Raw genomic sequence first — 16,019 nt, forward strand, 5'->3', positions numbered from 1 at the left:
TCTACGACCTACACCACAGCTCATGGCAATGCCGGATCTTTAACCCCCGAGCGAGGCCAGGAATCAAACCTGCATCTTCATGGATATCAGTCAGGCTCGTAACCTGCAGAGCCACAACGGGAACTCCTTGTCTAACTTTATCTCATTTTAAATAAGACCAGCTTCATTCTATAATATGCTGTTTTCATTATTATTTTTTTGTTTTGTTTTGTTTTTTGTTTTTTGTCTTTTTGCTATTTCTTGGGCTGCTCCTGTGGCATATGGAGGTTCTCAGGCTAGGGGTTGAATCGGAGCTGTAGCTGCCAGCCTATGCCAGAGCCACAGCAACGCAGGATCCGAGCCGCGTCTGCAACCTACACCACAGCTCACGGCAACGCCAGATCATTAACCCACTGAGCAAGGGCAGGGACCGAACCTGCAACCTCACGGTTCCTAGTCGGATGTTAACCACTACGCCACCACGGGAACGCCTCATTATTATTTTTTCATCTCATGATTTCATTTTAATTGTCCCAGTGATATTTCTTTTTGCTTTGGAACAATTATGTGAGGTTTTCAGCTGGTATTAAACATACAAATGGCCAACAGAATCTGTAGATGGGCTTGAATCCCAGGCAAACAGAGGTGTGGCCAAGTTTGGTAGAGGCACTGCTCCTCCCTCTCAGTTCTCTGTCATTGAGAACGGGGCCTCCCCTGGATACTTGCTGTAGGTACTTGTACTCCCAGCTTGTACTTCCAAAGCAGTACTTAACAAGGCCTTCCAGAATGCTACATGATTGGGCTGCTTAGTGTGGCTGAATTTCTGAGAAGTGATTCCAGAGCCATGGCAGAGTCAGCACAAGGAAACTTGATCCACAAGGGAGTTAGGTAAGTCAGGAAATGATTCCAGAGAAGCTAGGAAGAGATGCAGAGGACATCAGGGGACAGAAACAATGGGAGGCCAGATGATCAAGGGGGCAGCAGTGGGGCAGTGGAGAGACTGGCAGAGGAGGGACAGAGCAAAATGTGGGTGCGTCGTGGAGTGGGTGCAGGATGAACTTTGTCAAGTAGGGGTTCTGATTACTGTTGTCATCTTTATGTATAATTTGGAACTGGATTGGAAGTGCGCTAGTTTTGCGTTTGCCTGACCTTGTTAACTGACTATGTTTTGTATCTCATTTCTTTATAGTAATTGACAGAGAGCTGATGAAAACAGATGAACACTAGATATTATGATAAAAGGAAAGGAAGTCCTAGATACTAAGGAATATGTATATTAATAATGATAAACCACTACAATATAACATTTTTTTTTTCTTTTACAGCTGCACCTGCAGCATATGGAAATTCTTGGGCTAGGGGTCAAATCAGAGCTGCAGCTGCAGGCCTACACCACAGCTTGTGGCAATGCCAGATCCTTAACCCACTGAGTGAGGCCAGGGATTGAACTCGCATCCTCATGGACACTATGTTGGGTTCTTTTTTTAAATTTTTATTTTATTTTATTTTATTTTCCCACTGTACAGCAAGGGGATCAAGTTTATGTTGGGTTCTTAACCTGCTGAGCCGCAAAGGGAACTCCCAATATAACATTTATATGTAGTACTTTACCTTATAGAGTGGATTTTTACTCACAAGTGTTACCCCATCTTTGGGATATATCTCAGAGAATGAAATAGAATATGTACCCTGGGTATCACTAGATTATAGCCCATTTTCTGTCCCAAGGCTTATGCTACAATAAAGCTTCATTTTCTTCCCTGACCTAAATGTCAAATATCAGAGCCATATGTTGAACCCGTTACTTCCCTTTAATATCTTACAAACGTTTAACTAAATGCAAATTCTAAAATGTGATAATTGACCAGTTTGCAGTATGTTAGAGTTTGTCTAGTGCTTCCACATATACCTCTTTTTAAATTCCTCAGAAGACTCTGCTGAGATGTCGCCTTTGATCTTCAATTTCATGGTCCTACCACTGCGCTATACTGCCTTTCTGCATCAATAGGTGCTTGATGCTGGGCTACTGTACACTTTCAATTTGTAAAAAATGCAAAATCTCTGAAGCATGAGAAAGTGCACTAAAATGAAGTATGCCTGTATTTGGTTCCTATTGTTGTTGTTTTTAATGTTTTGCTGTAGCAACTAGAAATTTTCAAAATTGTTTAATTAGCATTTGTACTGCGATTAAAGTGAAGATTATTCTTTTTTTTTTTTTTTTTTGGTCTTTTTGCCTTTTCCAGGGCCGATCCTTCAGCATATGGAGGTTTCCCAGGCTAGGGGTGGAATCGGAGTTGTAGCCTCTGGCCTACGCCACAGCCACAGCAATGCGGGATCCGAGCTGCGTCTGCAACCTACATCACAGCTCACGGCAATGCTGGATCCTTAACCCACTGAGCAAGGCCAGGGATCGAACCCACAACCTCATGGTTCCTAGTCGGATTCGTTAACCATTGCACCATGACGGGATCTCCGAAGTGAAGATTATTCTTTTCCAAAACCAGCCTCTATAATATTCAAATACTGAGTCCATAAGTAAATATATAAGAATGGCCTTGGTCCAATCCTTCCATTGTTTATTAGTGAGAACTAGGGGGAACACACATCTGAGTTTTTCCAAGACATTCCCAGTGTATGCCTCTTCTCCTCTTGGCTTAAGTTTTTTTTTTTTGGCTTAAGTATTAACAGCACTGCTTTACTATCGAAAATTTATCAGCTTTGAAGATAAATTTTCTGTCCTCCTTCGGATCCTTTTGGTGTTTCTCATTGTACCTGGGCATCATCCTTGAATTGTGTACAATGTAAAACAAAATTGCTGATCTATATATCCCCAGAGAGGGACCCATTCTCTTTCGCTAGATCCAATCTAAGAAAAATCCATGCAGGGCAAGAATGTCCCCTCTACCACTCCTTTTCAACATAGTAGAAATTCTGGCCAGTGCAATAAGACTGTTTCCCAAGAACAGACATATATCTCACATTGTCTTTATAAATATCTGCTGAGGGAGTTCCTGTTGTAGCTAGTGGTAATAAACTCAACTAGTATCCATGAGGATGTGGGTTCAGTCCCTAGCCTCAATCAGTGGGTTATGGATCCGGCACTGCTGTGAGCTGTGGTGTAGGTCGCAGATGTGGATCAGATCCTGCATTTCTGTGGCTATGGCGTAGGCTGGCAGCTACAGTTTCGATTTGCCCCCTAGCCTGGGAATTTCCATATGCTGCAGGTGTGGCCCTAAAAAAACAAACAAACAAACAAACCAAAAAACTATGGGAGTTCCCATTGTGGCTCAGTGAAAACAAATCTGACAATTTGACTAGTATCTATGAGAATGATCCCTGGCCTTGCTCAGTGGGTTAAGGATCAGGTGTGGTGCAGGCTGGCTGGCAGCTGTAGCTCCGATTAGACCCCTAGCCTGGGAGCCTCCATGTGCTGCAGGTGCAGCCCTAAAAAGACAGAAAATAAAATAAAATAAAATAAAATAAAATAAAAAAATATAAAATTAGTGGTTTCATTTTCTTCAGATATATGCCAAAGTGTGGAATTGCTGGATCATATAGTAGTTCTATCTTTAGTGTTTTGAGCAACCTCCAGATCATTTCCCTTAGTGGCTGTACCCATCTGCATCCCTACCAGCGGTACAAGGGTTCCCTTGTCCCTTGTCTTCACATCCTCCCAGCATTTGTTACTTGTAGATTTTTGATTATGCCTATTCTGACCTGTGAGGTGATATCTTGTGGTTTTGATTTGCATTTCTGTAATAATTAGTGGTATGGAGCATCTTTTCATCTTCATTCATGTTAGTTGTCTTTGGAAAAAAATGTCTATTCAGGTTTTCTGTCCATTTTTAAGTCATATTGATTTTTTCTTGTGTATAATTTTATTTTAATTTTTAAAATTGTAGTTGATTTACAATATTCTGTCAATTTCTGCTGTGCAGCAAAGTGCAGTCATACATTTATATTTATATATATTCACACATTTATATGTATGTGAATACACAGCAGGATCTCATTGCTTATCCACTCCAAATGCAATAGTTTGCATTTACTAACCCCAAACTCCCAGTCTATCCATTCCCTCCCCCTCCCCCTTGGCAACCACGAGTCTGTTCTCCAGGTCCATGTGTCCATGTAGATAGGTTCATTTGTGCTATATATTAGAGTCCAGATATGTCTTTCTCTTTCTGACTTATTTCACTTAGTATGAGAGTCTCTAGTTCCATCCTTGCTGCTGCAAATGGCATTATTTTGTTCCTTTTTTTTTTGTCTTTTTAGGGTGGCACCCTTGGCATATGGAAGTTCCCAGGCTAGGGGTCAAATTGGATCTGTAGCTGCTGGTCTGTGCCACACCCACAGCAATGTGGGATCAGAGCCACATGTGTGACCTATAACACAGCTCACAGCAATGCTGGATCCTTAACCCACTAAGTGAGGACAGTGTCCAAACCTGCACCCTCATGGATACTAGTCAGATTCGTTTCCACTGAGCCACAATAGGAACTCCTTATTTTGTTCTTTTTTATGGCTGAGTAGTATTCCATTGTGTATATATACCACATCTTCTTAATCAATTCATTTGTCGATGGACATTTAGGTTGTTTCCATGTCTTGGCTATTGTGAATAGTGCTGCAATGAACATACGGATGCATGTGTCTTTTTCAAGGAAAGTTTTGTCTGGATATATGTACAAGAGTAGGATTGCTGGGTCCTAGGGTAGTTCTATATTTAGTTTTCTGAGGTACCTCTATACTATTTTCCATAGTGGTTGTACCAATTTTCATTCCCACCAACAGTAGAGGAGGGTACCCTTTTCTCCACTCCCTCTCCAGCATTTGTTATTTATGGACTTATTAATGATGGCTATTCTGATGCTGTGAGGTGGTACCTCATAGTAGTTTTCATTTGCAGTTCTCTAATAATTGGTGATGTTAAGCATTTTTTTCATGTGCCTGTTGGCCATCTGTACATCTTTGAAGAAATGTCTATTCTGGACTTTTGCCCATTTTTCCATTGGGTGGTTGGCTTTTTTGCTGTTGAGTTGTATAAGTTGTTTGTATATTTTAGAGATTAAGCCCCTGTTGGTTGCATCATTTGAAACTATTTTCTTCCATTCTGTAGGTTGTATTTTTGGTTTTTTTTTTATGGTTTCCTTTGCTGTGCGAAAGCTTGTCAGTTTGATTAGATCCCATTGGTTTGTTTTTGTTTTTATTTCTGTTGCCTGGGGAGACTGACCTAAGAACATTTGTACAGTTGATATCAGAGAATGTTTTGCCTATGTTCTCTTCTAGGAGTTTTATGGTGTCTTGTCTTATGTTTAAGTCCTTAAGCCATTTTAAGTTTACTTTTTGTGCATGGTGTAATGTTGTGTTCTAGTTTCATTGATTTACATGCAGCTGTCCAGTTTTCCCAGCAGAGCTTGCTGAAGAGACTTTTTCCCATTTTATATTCTTGTCTCCTTTGTTGAAGATTAATTGACCATAGGTATCTGTTTTTTCCCCTGAGTTCTCTATTCTGTTGCATTGGTCTGTATGTCGGTTTTTGTACCCACACCACACTGTCTTGATTACTGTAGCTTTATAATATTGTCTGAAGTCTGAGAGAGTTACGCCCCCTACTTTTTTTTTTTTTCCTCCTCCCTCAGGATTGCTTTGGCAATTCTAGGTCTTTTATGGTTCCACATAAATTTTTGGATTGTTTTTTCTACTTCTGTGAAAAATGTCATGAGTAATTTGAGAGAGATTGCTTTGAATCTGTAGATTGCTTTGAGTAGTATGGCCATTTTAACTGTATTAATTCTTCCAACATAGGCACATAGAATATCTTTCTATTTCTTTGAATCTTTTTTCATTTCCTCGATTAATGTTTTATAGTTCTTAGCATATAAGTTTTTCATGTAATTAGTCAGGTTTATTCCTAGATATTTAATTTTGGGGGATGCAACTTTAAAAGGTATTGTATTTTTATATTCCTTTTCTAATATTTCATTGTTAGTATACAGAAACACAACTGATCTCTGAATGTTAATCTCATATCCTGCTACTTTTCTGAATTCATTGATCAGTTTGAACAGTTTTTGTGTGGCGTCCTTAGGGTTTTCTATGTATAGCAGCATATCATTTGTATAGAGTGACATTTTTACCTCTTCTCTTCCAATTTGGATACCTTTTATTTCTTTTGTTTGTCTGATTGCTGTGACTAGGCCTTCCAATACTATGTTGAATAAAAGTGGTGAAAGTGGACATCTTTGTCTTATTCCGGATTTTAGTGGAAAGGCTTTCAGCTTCTCTCTGTTGAGTATTATATTGGCTCTGAGTTTGTCATAAATGGCTTTGATTATGTTAAGGTATGTTCCCTGTATACACACTTTGGTAACAGTTTTTATCATGAGTGGATGTTGGATTTTGTCAAATGCTTTTTCTGTGTGTATTGAGATGATCATGTGGTTTTCGACTTTTGTTATTGTGGTGTATGACATTGATTTGTGTATGTTGCACCATCCTTGTGAACTTGGGATGAATCCCACGTGGTCGTGGTGTATGATCTTTTTTATATGTTGTTGGATTGGGTTGACTAAAATTTTGTTGAGAATTTTTGCATCATATTTATCAAAGATATTGGCCTATAATTTTCTTTTTTGGTAGTTTCTTGCCTGTTTTTGGTATTAGGGTGATGGTGGCTTTATAGAATATCTTTGTGATTATTCCTTCTTCTTCAGCCTTTTGGAAAAGTTTAAGAAGCTTGGGTATAAGTTCTTCTTTGTATGTTTGGTAGAATTCACCTGTGAAACTATCTGGTCCTGGACTTTTGTTTGTAGGGAGTGTTTTTATTACATATTCAATTTCATTTCTAGTGATCAGTCTGTTCAGTTGATCTATTTCTTCCTGATTCAGTTTTGTCAGACTGTATGTCTCTAGGAAGTTGTCTATTTCTTCTAGGTTGTCAAATTTGTTGGCATATAATTGTTGGTAGGATTCCCTCATAGTTTTTTGTATTTCTGCTGTATCATTGAGCTTTTTCCTTTTTCATTTCTTATTGTGTTTATTTGAATTCTTTCTCTCCTGTTCTTGGTTAGTCTTGTTTGTCAATTTTGTTTACCTTTTCAAAGAACCAGCTCTTGGTTTTATTGATTTTTTTCTATTGTTTTTCAAATCTGTATTTTATTGATTTTCTCTCTGATCTTTATGATTTCCTTCCTTCTGCTGACTTTGAGCTTTGTTTGCTTTTCTTTTTCTAATTATTTTAGGTGGTAGGTTAAGTTGTTGATTATAGATTTTTCTTCTTTTCTGAGGAAGGCCTGTATTGCTGTGAACTTCCCTCTAAGAACTGTTTTTGTGGCATCCCATAGATTTGAATGATTGTGTTTTCCTTATCATTTGTCTCGAGGTACTTTTTAAGTTCCCTTTTGATTCCTTGTTGACTCATTGGTCTTTTAGTAGCATGTTATTTAGTCTTCATGTAGACAGTTTTTTCCCCATTTCTTTTCCTATGGTTGATTTCTATTTTGATGCCATTGTGGTCAGAGAAGATACTTCAAATAATTTCTATACTCTTAAATTTGTCGAGGTTAGTTTTGTGCCCCAATATGTAGTCAATCCTTGAGAATGCTCCATGTGCACTTAAAAAGAATGTATATTCTAATTTTTTTGGATGTAATATCCTGAAAATGTTGATTAAGTCTAACTTTTCTATTGTGTCCTTTAGGATCTCTGTTGCCTTATTGATCTTCTGAGTAGAGGATCTGTCCATTGATGGGCGTGGGGTGTTAAGGTCTCTTACTATTATTGCATTACCATCAATTTCTCCTTTTATGTCTGTTAGTATTTGTTGTATGTATTTGGGTGGTCCTGTATTAGAGGCAGATATATTGATAACTGTAATATCCTCTTCTTGAGTGGGTCATTTTATCATTAAGCAGTGTCCTTCTTTGTCTTTCTTTATGGCCTTCTTTTCAAAGTCTAGTTTGTCTAATATGAGTATTGAAACTCCTGCTTTCCTGTCCTGTCCATTGGCATGAAATATCTTTTTCCATTCCTTCACTTTCAGTTTATCTGTGTCCTTTGCCCTAAGGTGAGTCTCTTGTAGACAGCATATTATAGGCTTTTGCTTTATTTATTTATTTATTTATTTGCTTTTTAGGGCCAAACCTGGAACATATGGAGTTTCCCAGGCTAGGGGTCGAATTGGAGCTACAGCTGCCAGCCAACACCACAGCCATGCAGCATCCAAGGCATGTCTGTGACCTACACCACAGCTCATGACAACACTGGATCCTTAACCCACTGAGCAAGACCAGGGATTGAACCTGAGTCCTCATGGTTCCTAGTCGGATTTGTTTCTGCTGTGCCATGATGAGAACTCTGGCTCTTGCCTTTTTATCCATTCTGCAACTCTTCGTCTTTTGATTGGAGCATTCAGTCCATTGACATTTAAGGTAATTATTTATATGTATTTATTTATTGCCATTTTAAACCTTGTTTTCCAGCTGATTCTATGTTTGTCCTTTGTTTCATTGCATTATTTCCTTTTATTTTATGCTGTGACCTCTTCTTTTTAGTTTTTGTAACTGTAGTGATTACTTTTGATTTGTGGTTGCCCTGTTTTTGAAAAGTGTCAACCCCTTCCTATATCTGCTTGCTTTAGCCTGATAGTCATATAGCCTCAAACACATTAAAAAAAAAGTCTAGATTTTCTTACTTTCCTTCCCCTATTTTATGATTTTGAAGTCATTTTTTAACATTTTCATATTCGTCCTTTTGCTGTTCCTTGTGTTAATTGTCACTTTTACAATAGTTTTTTTTTTTTCTGTTAGATTTGTATACTGGCTTATTTAAGTGATTGGTTTCCATGACATATGTAGGTTCCCAGGCTAGAAGTTGAATTGGAGCTCTAGCCGCTGGCCTATGCCACAGTCACAGCAATGCCAGATCCAAGCTATGTCTGTGACTTACACCACAGCTCATGGCAATGCTGAATCCTTAACCAATTGAGGGAGGCCAGGGATTCTCATGGATGCTAGTAAGATTTGTTTCCACTGAACCATGACAGGGACTCCTCTTTGTCTTTAACTTTTGCCATTTTTATAATAATATATCTTGGTGTGGGGCTATTTGGGTTCAACGCATTTGGGGCCCTCTGTGCTTCCTGTATCTTGACATATGTTTCCTTTAGATTTGGAAAGTTTTCAGCCAAAATTTCTTCAAATATATTTTCAACCCCTTTTCTTTTTCTTCTCCTTCTGGAATTCCTATTATGCATAGATTGGCATGCTTTATATTATCCCATAAATCTCTTAGGTTACTTTCATGTTTTTTCATTTGGTTTTATTTCTGCTGTCCTGATTGGGTGATTTCCATTATTCTATCTTGCAAGTCACAAATTAATTCCTGTGCATTATTCATTCTGCTCTTCAGTGCCTTTAATTCAGCTTGCATCACTGAAAATGAATTTTCTAATTTTCCTTCTCTCCTCTTTGTATTTTCTAGTTCCTTTCTAATGTAATCTGCATTAATCAGATGAAAGAAATAAAAGGTATCCAGATTGGAAGAAAAGAGGTAAAACTGTCACTGTATGCAGATGACATGATACTACATATAGAAAACCCTAAGGACTCAACCCAAAAACTACTTGAACTGATCAAAAAATTCAGCAAAGTATCAGGATATAAGATTAACATTCAGAAATCAGTCGCATTCCTGTATACTAACAATGAAATATTAGAAAAGGGATACAAAAATACAATACCTTTTAAAATTGCACCCCCAAAAATTGAATACCTGGGAATAAACCTGACCAGGGAGGTGAAAGACTTATATGCTGAGAACTATAAAACATTAATCAAGGAAATTAAAGAGGATTCAAAGAAATAGAAAGATATTCCATGCTCCCAGGTTGGAAAAATTAATATTCTTAAAATGGCCATACTACCCAAAGCAATCTACAGATTCAATGCAATCCCTATCAAATTAACCATGACATTTTTCACAGAAGTAGAACAAACAACCCAAAAATTTATATGGAACCACAAAAGACCCAGAATTGCCAAAGCAATTTTGAGGAGCAAAAACCAAGCAGGAGACATAACTCTCCCAGACCTCAGGCAATATTACAAAGCCACAGTAATCAAGACAGTGTGGTGCTGATACCAAAACAGACATAGAGACCAATGGAACAGAATAGAGAACTCAGAAATAAACCCAGACACCTATTGTCAATTAATCCTCGCCAAAGGAGGCAAGAATATAAAATGGGAAAAAGTCTCTTCAGCAAGCTGTGCTGGAAAAACCGGACAGCTGCATATGAATCAATGAAACTGGAACACACCCTCACAGCATGCACAAAAATAAACTCAAGATGGCTTAAAGACTTAAACGTAAGACAAGACACCATCAAATTCATAGAAGAGAACATAGGCAAAACATTCTCTGACATCAACTGTACAAATGTTTTCTCAGGTCAGTCTCCCAAAGCAACAGAAATAAAAGCAAAAATAAACCAATGGGACCTAATCAAACTGACAAGCTTTTGCACAGCCAAGGAAACCATAAAAACAAAACAAAAAGACAACCTACGGAATGGAAGAAAATAGTTTCAAATGGTGCAACTTACAAGAGCGTAATCTCTAAAATATACAAACAACTTATACAACTCAACAGCAAAAAAGCCAACCACCCAATGGAAAAATGGGCAAAAGTCCAGAATAGACATTTCTCCAAAGAAGATATACAAAAGGCCAAAAGCACATGAAAACATGCTCAACATCACTAATTATTAGAGAACTGCAAATGAAAACTACTATGAGGTACCACCTCACAGCATCAGAATGGCCATCATTAATAAGTCCATAAATAACAAATGCTGGAGACCGTGTGGAGAAAAGGGTACTCTCCTTCACTGTTGGTGGGAATGTAAATTGGTACAACCACTATGGAGAACAGTATGGAGATAACTTAGAAAACTATACATAGAACTACCCTATGACCCAGCAATCCCACTTTTGTACATATATCCAGACAAAACTTTCCTTGAAAAAGACACATGCATCCGTATGTTCATTGCAGCACTATTCACAATAGCCAAGACATGAGTACAACATAAATGTCCATCAATAGATGAATGGATTAAGAAGATGTGGTATATATACACAATGGAATACTACTCAGCCATAAAAAGAACAAAATAATGCCATTTGTAGCCACATGGGTGGAATTAGAGACTCTCATACTAAGCGAAATAAGTCAGAAAAAGAAAGACAAATACCTTATGAGATCACTTATATCTGGAATCTAATATATGGCACAAATGAACCTTTCCACAGAAAAGAAAATCATGAGCATGGAGAAGAGACTTGTGGTTGCCAAGGGGGAGGGGGAGAGAGTGGAATGGATTGGGAATTTGGGGTTAATAGATGCAGGCTATTGCCTTTGGAATGGATAAGCAGTGAGATCCTACTGTATAACACTGGAAACAATATCTAGTCACTTATGATGGAGCATGATAATGTGAGAAAAAAGAATGTATTTGTGTATGTGTGACTGGGTCACCTTGCTGTACAGTAGAAAATTGACAGAACACTGTAAACCAGCTTTTAAAAATAATTAAAAATAAATACTTACAAAATGGAAAAAAAATTTAAAAAGTCATCTGCCTTACTGTTCATATCCTATCTTAATTCTTTCATATTTGCTCTTAATTCCTACAGTATTTACACTCTATCATTTTTGAACTTGCTGTCTGTTAGGCTGCAAAGGTGTTTCATTGTTTGCTCCTTCAGGGGAATTCTGTTTTTTTACCTGGGCATTGTTCCTGAGCTTCTTCACTTTGCTTATATTTTTCTTATTCTTCAAAGCCTGAGTCTCAGTGCCCAGCCCCCACCTGAGTATCTCAGGCTGTGGGGTCCTGGGAGGTGGTACAGGTGATCTGGGCAGCTCTCTCTCTGCTTTGTTCTTCTCAGCCCAGCTGCTGTGCTTTTCTCCAAGACTTTGAGGTCCCGCTGTCTCTGCTGAACTCCACGTTGGTTAGGGGCTTCTCAGGGTGTGGGTTCCTTTCCTCTTTCACAGCTCCCTCTCAGGAGTGCTAGTCCCATCCTGATTCCTTTTCTCTCTCTCTCTTTCTCTCTTTTTTTCCTATGCAGTTAGGTGGAGGGTTTCTTGCCCTTTTTGGAGGTTTAAGGTCTTCTGCCAGTGTTCAGAAGATATTCTGTGTGACTCTTTCTACGTGTAGATGGGTTTTTTTGGATGTGTTTGTGGGAGAAAGTGAATGCCACATCATACTCCTCTGCCGTCTTGATTCCTCTTCTCTAGGTTGCTTTTTTTGGATATTGAGCTATATGAGACTGCATCCGTAGGAGCAGGGAGTATAGGGGACATTTATGTAGCTTCCTCTTAATTTGGCTGTGACCCTTAAACTACTCTAAAAAATAGTCTTAATTTTTAAAACAGTCTCAAGCGAGGACATGGTTGGCCACATTGAGTTGGAGGAGAAAGACCATGAAATGTAGACATAATTATGGACAATTATCTCTTAGAATGTTTTCAGAAATGGAGATATCTTTGATCAGAAGATTTCCCAAGAGGGGTCCATGTGTGGTACTGCTTGTTTGCTCAGAATGTCTCTCTCAAATTTCAGATGCTACCCCTTCATTACAATATTTTAGGATTTGGATAGTTATGTTCACCTTATCTACACTGTTCATGATGTAAGTCTTTGAAAATATTCCCCCTCATGCTTTATCTTGCCAGATGGTATATGTAGTTCTTATCTTTGCAGGTTGTTCTCATCTGGCAGCAGCTTGGTGCTTTAAAATTCTTTTTCCTGGATCATGTCCAGTTTCTTTATAGGGCTTGTGCATCATAGTTGGGTGTGATTTTGACCATATTTTCAATTTGGTTATCAATATTGTTTTGCTGGCATTTTAAAATAAAGTTGTTTTATTCAAGGGACAGTCGATTCCATAGTCTGTTTTCCATGTTGGTGTGAAGGAGAGTGTGTGTGTGTGTGTGTGTGTGTGTTATTGCCAGCTGTCATATGGCTAATAAGCTATGAGTGCAGTGGTATTTGAAGGTGGAATGTATGGCTAATTAGATATGTAAATAGTTTAGATTACTTTTTCTAAAGCTTACTTTTTGGTATTGAAATTCTTTTCTTGATTTTTTTTGGGGGGGCCAGGTCACACAGCCTCAAAAAAACTTGTTTATAGTTTATATTAGCTCATCCAAACATTTTATTACATGGAAGAACTTAGTGTTTTCTGCAAGGGCATTTTTAACATGCAATCTATCCCTCAGCTAATGCAGCAGAAGAGCAACGAACAAACTTAAAGTTAGATTCTGAAGACTCTTAGAGTTTATCATTTTCTTCTAGAGAAGGGATTTTCTGTCTTTATCATTTGTTTTCTATCTCCAAGCCATGTCTATATCCATGACATGAATAGTCTGATTCCATGACAATGTGACAGGAATAATACAGCTAGTTCAGCTTTAACTTGTGTGCTGCAATATAGTAAATGGCAGAGGTTATGCAAAAGCATTTTATATGATTTAAGGAGCTTTGCATGTGTTAGCTATTCTTTTTACCTTAGAATAACGAAACAATACAAATATTTAGTAACTGCTGATCAGGGTTTAGGCTTTCTTTATGTCATTAGAAATTGGAACAATGTTAATATCTTGGCATAAGCAAATATTATTTTATAGCAGTAGATGAATACATGTTGCTAATTATAATTGAAATGAAATTGAATAGGTAGCTATGTTGGTCGATTTAAAATTTAGGAAAAACTAAAATCTCTGGTAAGTGAGAATTTTGGCCCTCTCTTGAGGAATGGTATTTCGTTTAAAAAATTTTATTTATTTATTTATTTATTTATTTACTTTTAGGGCCGCACCCGTGGCATATGGAGGTTCCTAGGCTAGGGGTCGAATTGGAGCTGTAGCTGCCGGCCTACGCCAGAGCCATAGCCACACCAGATCTGAGCCACATCTGCTACCTACATCACAGCTCACGGCAATGCCAGATCCTTAACCCACTGAGTGAGGTCAGGGATTGAACCTGCAACCTCATGGTTCCTAGTTGGATTCGTTAACCACTGAGCCACGACGGGAACTCCGAAATATGGTATTTTAATGTAAGACACAAATATCTATACCGTGATTAGGTTTTGTTTTGGAATTATACAAATCATTTGTGTAGAAGGGCTGTGTTCAAAAATCTCTAATATGAAGTAAGGAATATAATTAAGAATAATTCTGTGCATGGATCAATGTGCCTGTGGTTTTAAACAGACAAAAATAAAATTAAAGGTTCTATGTAGAGCCAAGTGCCATGATTTTGAAATTCTGTAGTCCTTAAGAGACTGTTTCAGGTATTTTGTTTTGGAGCTGTGGCCAAATAAATTATACAGCATCCCAGTTGTTCAGCTCCAGTTTCAAGCAAAATTAATTTCTAATTAAGTGTGGAAAGGGTAGAGGATTGAATTTTAGTTGTTTTTATTTTATTTTTTTTTTGGTCTTTTTGCCTTTTCTAGGGCCTCATCATGGCATATGGAGGTTCCCGGGCTAGGTGTCTAGTCGGAGCTGTAGCCGCTGGCCTCCGCCAGAGCCACAGCTATGAGGGATCTGAGCCACATCTGCCACCTACACCACAGCTCACGGCAATGCCAGGTTCTTAACCCACTGAGCAAGGCCAGGGATCAAACCCACAACCTCATGGTTCCTAGTTGGATTCGTTAACCACTGCATCATGATGGGAGCTCCGAATTTTAGTAATTTTTTTGGTGAATTTTATTATTACACTTGATAAGTTGAGTGTTCATGAGTCATTGTGGCGTGGTTGGGAGTTTAGTCTTTGGAGTCAGGCAAACATGCTTCCTGACCCAGCCCTGCTCCTTGTTACTCATGACAGATCAATTATTTAACTTCTCCAGGTCTCAGTTCCCTCATCAGCCAAACAGGAGTAATAATAGTAGCTCCTTCATAGAACTGCATGAGTTCTATGAAGATCATGAACTCACTCATCATTTAAATAAGCTCATGCTTAACATAGTATCTGGCACATTGTAGGTGCTGTGTAGCTAATTTCCGTTCTTCCTCCTCCTCTTTGTTATTATTATTATTTTATCTTTATTCTTATTATTTCCTATGTTCTTTTTTGTTTCTCACCAAATTTGATACTATCTAAAACATGATTTAAAAAGATGCAGGAGCACTCGTGATGGAACATGATGGAGGATAATGTGAGAAAAATTATATATATATGTGTATATATATATAACTGGGTCACTTTGCTGTACAGCATAAATTGGCAGACCATTGTAAATCAACTATAATAGAAAAAAATAAAAATCTTAAAAAAAAAAGAAGATAGAGGAATTCCTTGGTGGCTCAGTGGATTAAGGACCTGATGTTGTCGCTGCTGTAGTGTAAGTTCGATCCCTGGCCCAGGAACTTCTGCATGCTGTGTGTGCTTCCCCCACCTCCCCCCCCCCAAAAAAAAAGCAGCTACAGTTGTTGAATTCTAAAGATATACTGATATTGGAGTTTCCTGGTCACTCAGCAGGTTAAGGATCTGGCATTGTCACCAGTGTGGCTTGGTTGCTGGGGGCGGCCAAAAAAAAAAAAAAGGCGTTCCCATCGTGGCGCAATGGTTAACGAATCGGACTAGGAACCATGAGGTTGCAGGTTCGATCCCTGCCCTTGCTCAGTGGGTTAAAGATCTGGTGTCTCCGCGAGTTGTGGTGTAGGTCGCAGACTCAGCTTGGATCCTGTGTTGCTGTGGCTCTGGCGTAGGCTGACAGCTACAGCTCCGATTCGACCCCTAGCCTGGGAACCTCCATATGCTGAGGGATCGGCCCAAGAAATGGCAAAACGACAAAAAAAAAAAAAAGAGAGAGAGAGAGAGACAGATGGAGATTATTACAAGAAACTCATTATATGAGAAAATTGCCTTATGGAAATATATATTTGGAGTTCGAGTCTTGGCGCATCATAAATCTGATTAGGAACCATGAGGTTGTGGATTCGATCCCTGCCCTCGCTCAGTGGGT

General features: G+C 38.5%; 1 protein-coding gene across 1 annotated transcript in view; it reads left to right on the plus strand.

Moving 5' to 3' along the window:
• The first annotated feature begins 673 nt into the window (after positions 1-673).
• The window catches only part of ADAM23 (ADAM metallopeptidase domain 23), a 213,110-nt gene continuing 197,764 nt past the window's right edge, over positions 674-16,019 (plus strand). Inside the window, exon 1 of the mRNA XM_047773332.1 lies at positions 674-867. The gene's annotated coding sequence lies outside the window, so the exon portion shown is untranslated. The remainder of the gene's footprint in view (positions 868-16,019) is intronic.

The sequence above is a fragment of the Phacochoerus africanus genome, chromosome 3 (genome assembly GCF_016906955.1).
Source record: "Phacochoerus africanus isolate WHEZ1 chromosome 3, ROS_Pafr_v1, whole genome shotgun sequence".
Lineage (NCBI taxonomy): Eukaryota > Metazoa > Chordata > Mammalia > Artiodactyla > Suidae > Phacochoerus > Phacochoerus africanus.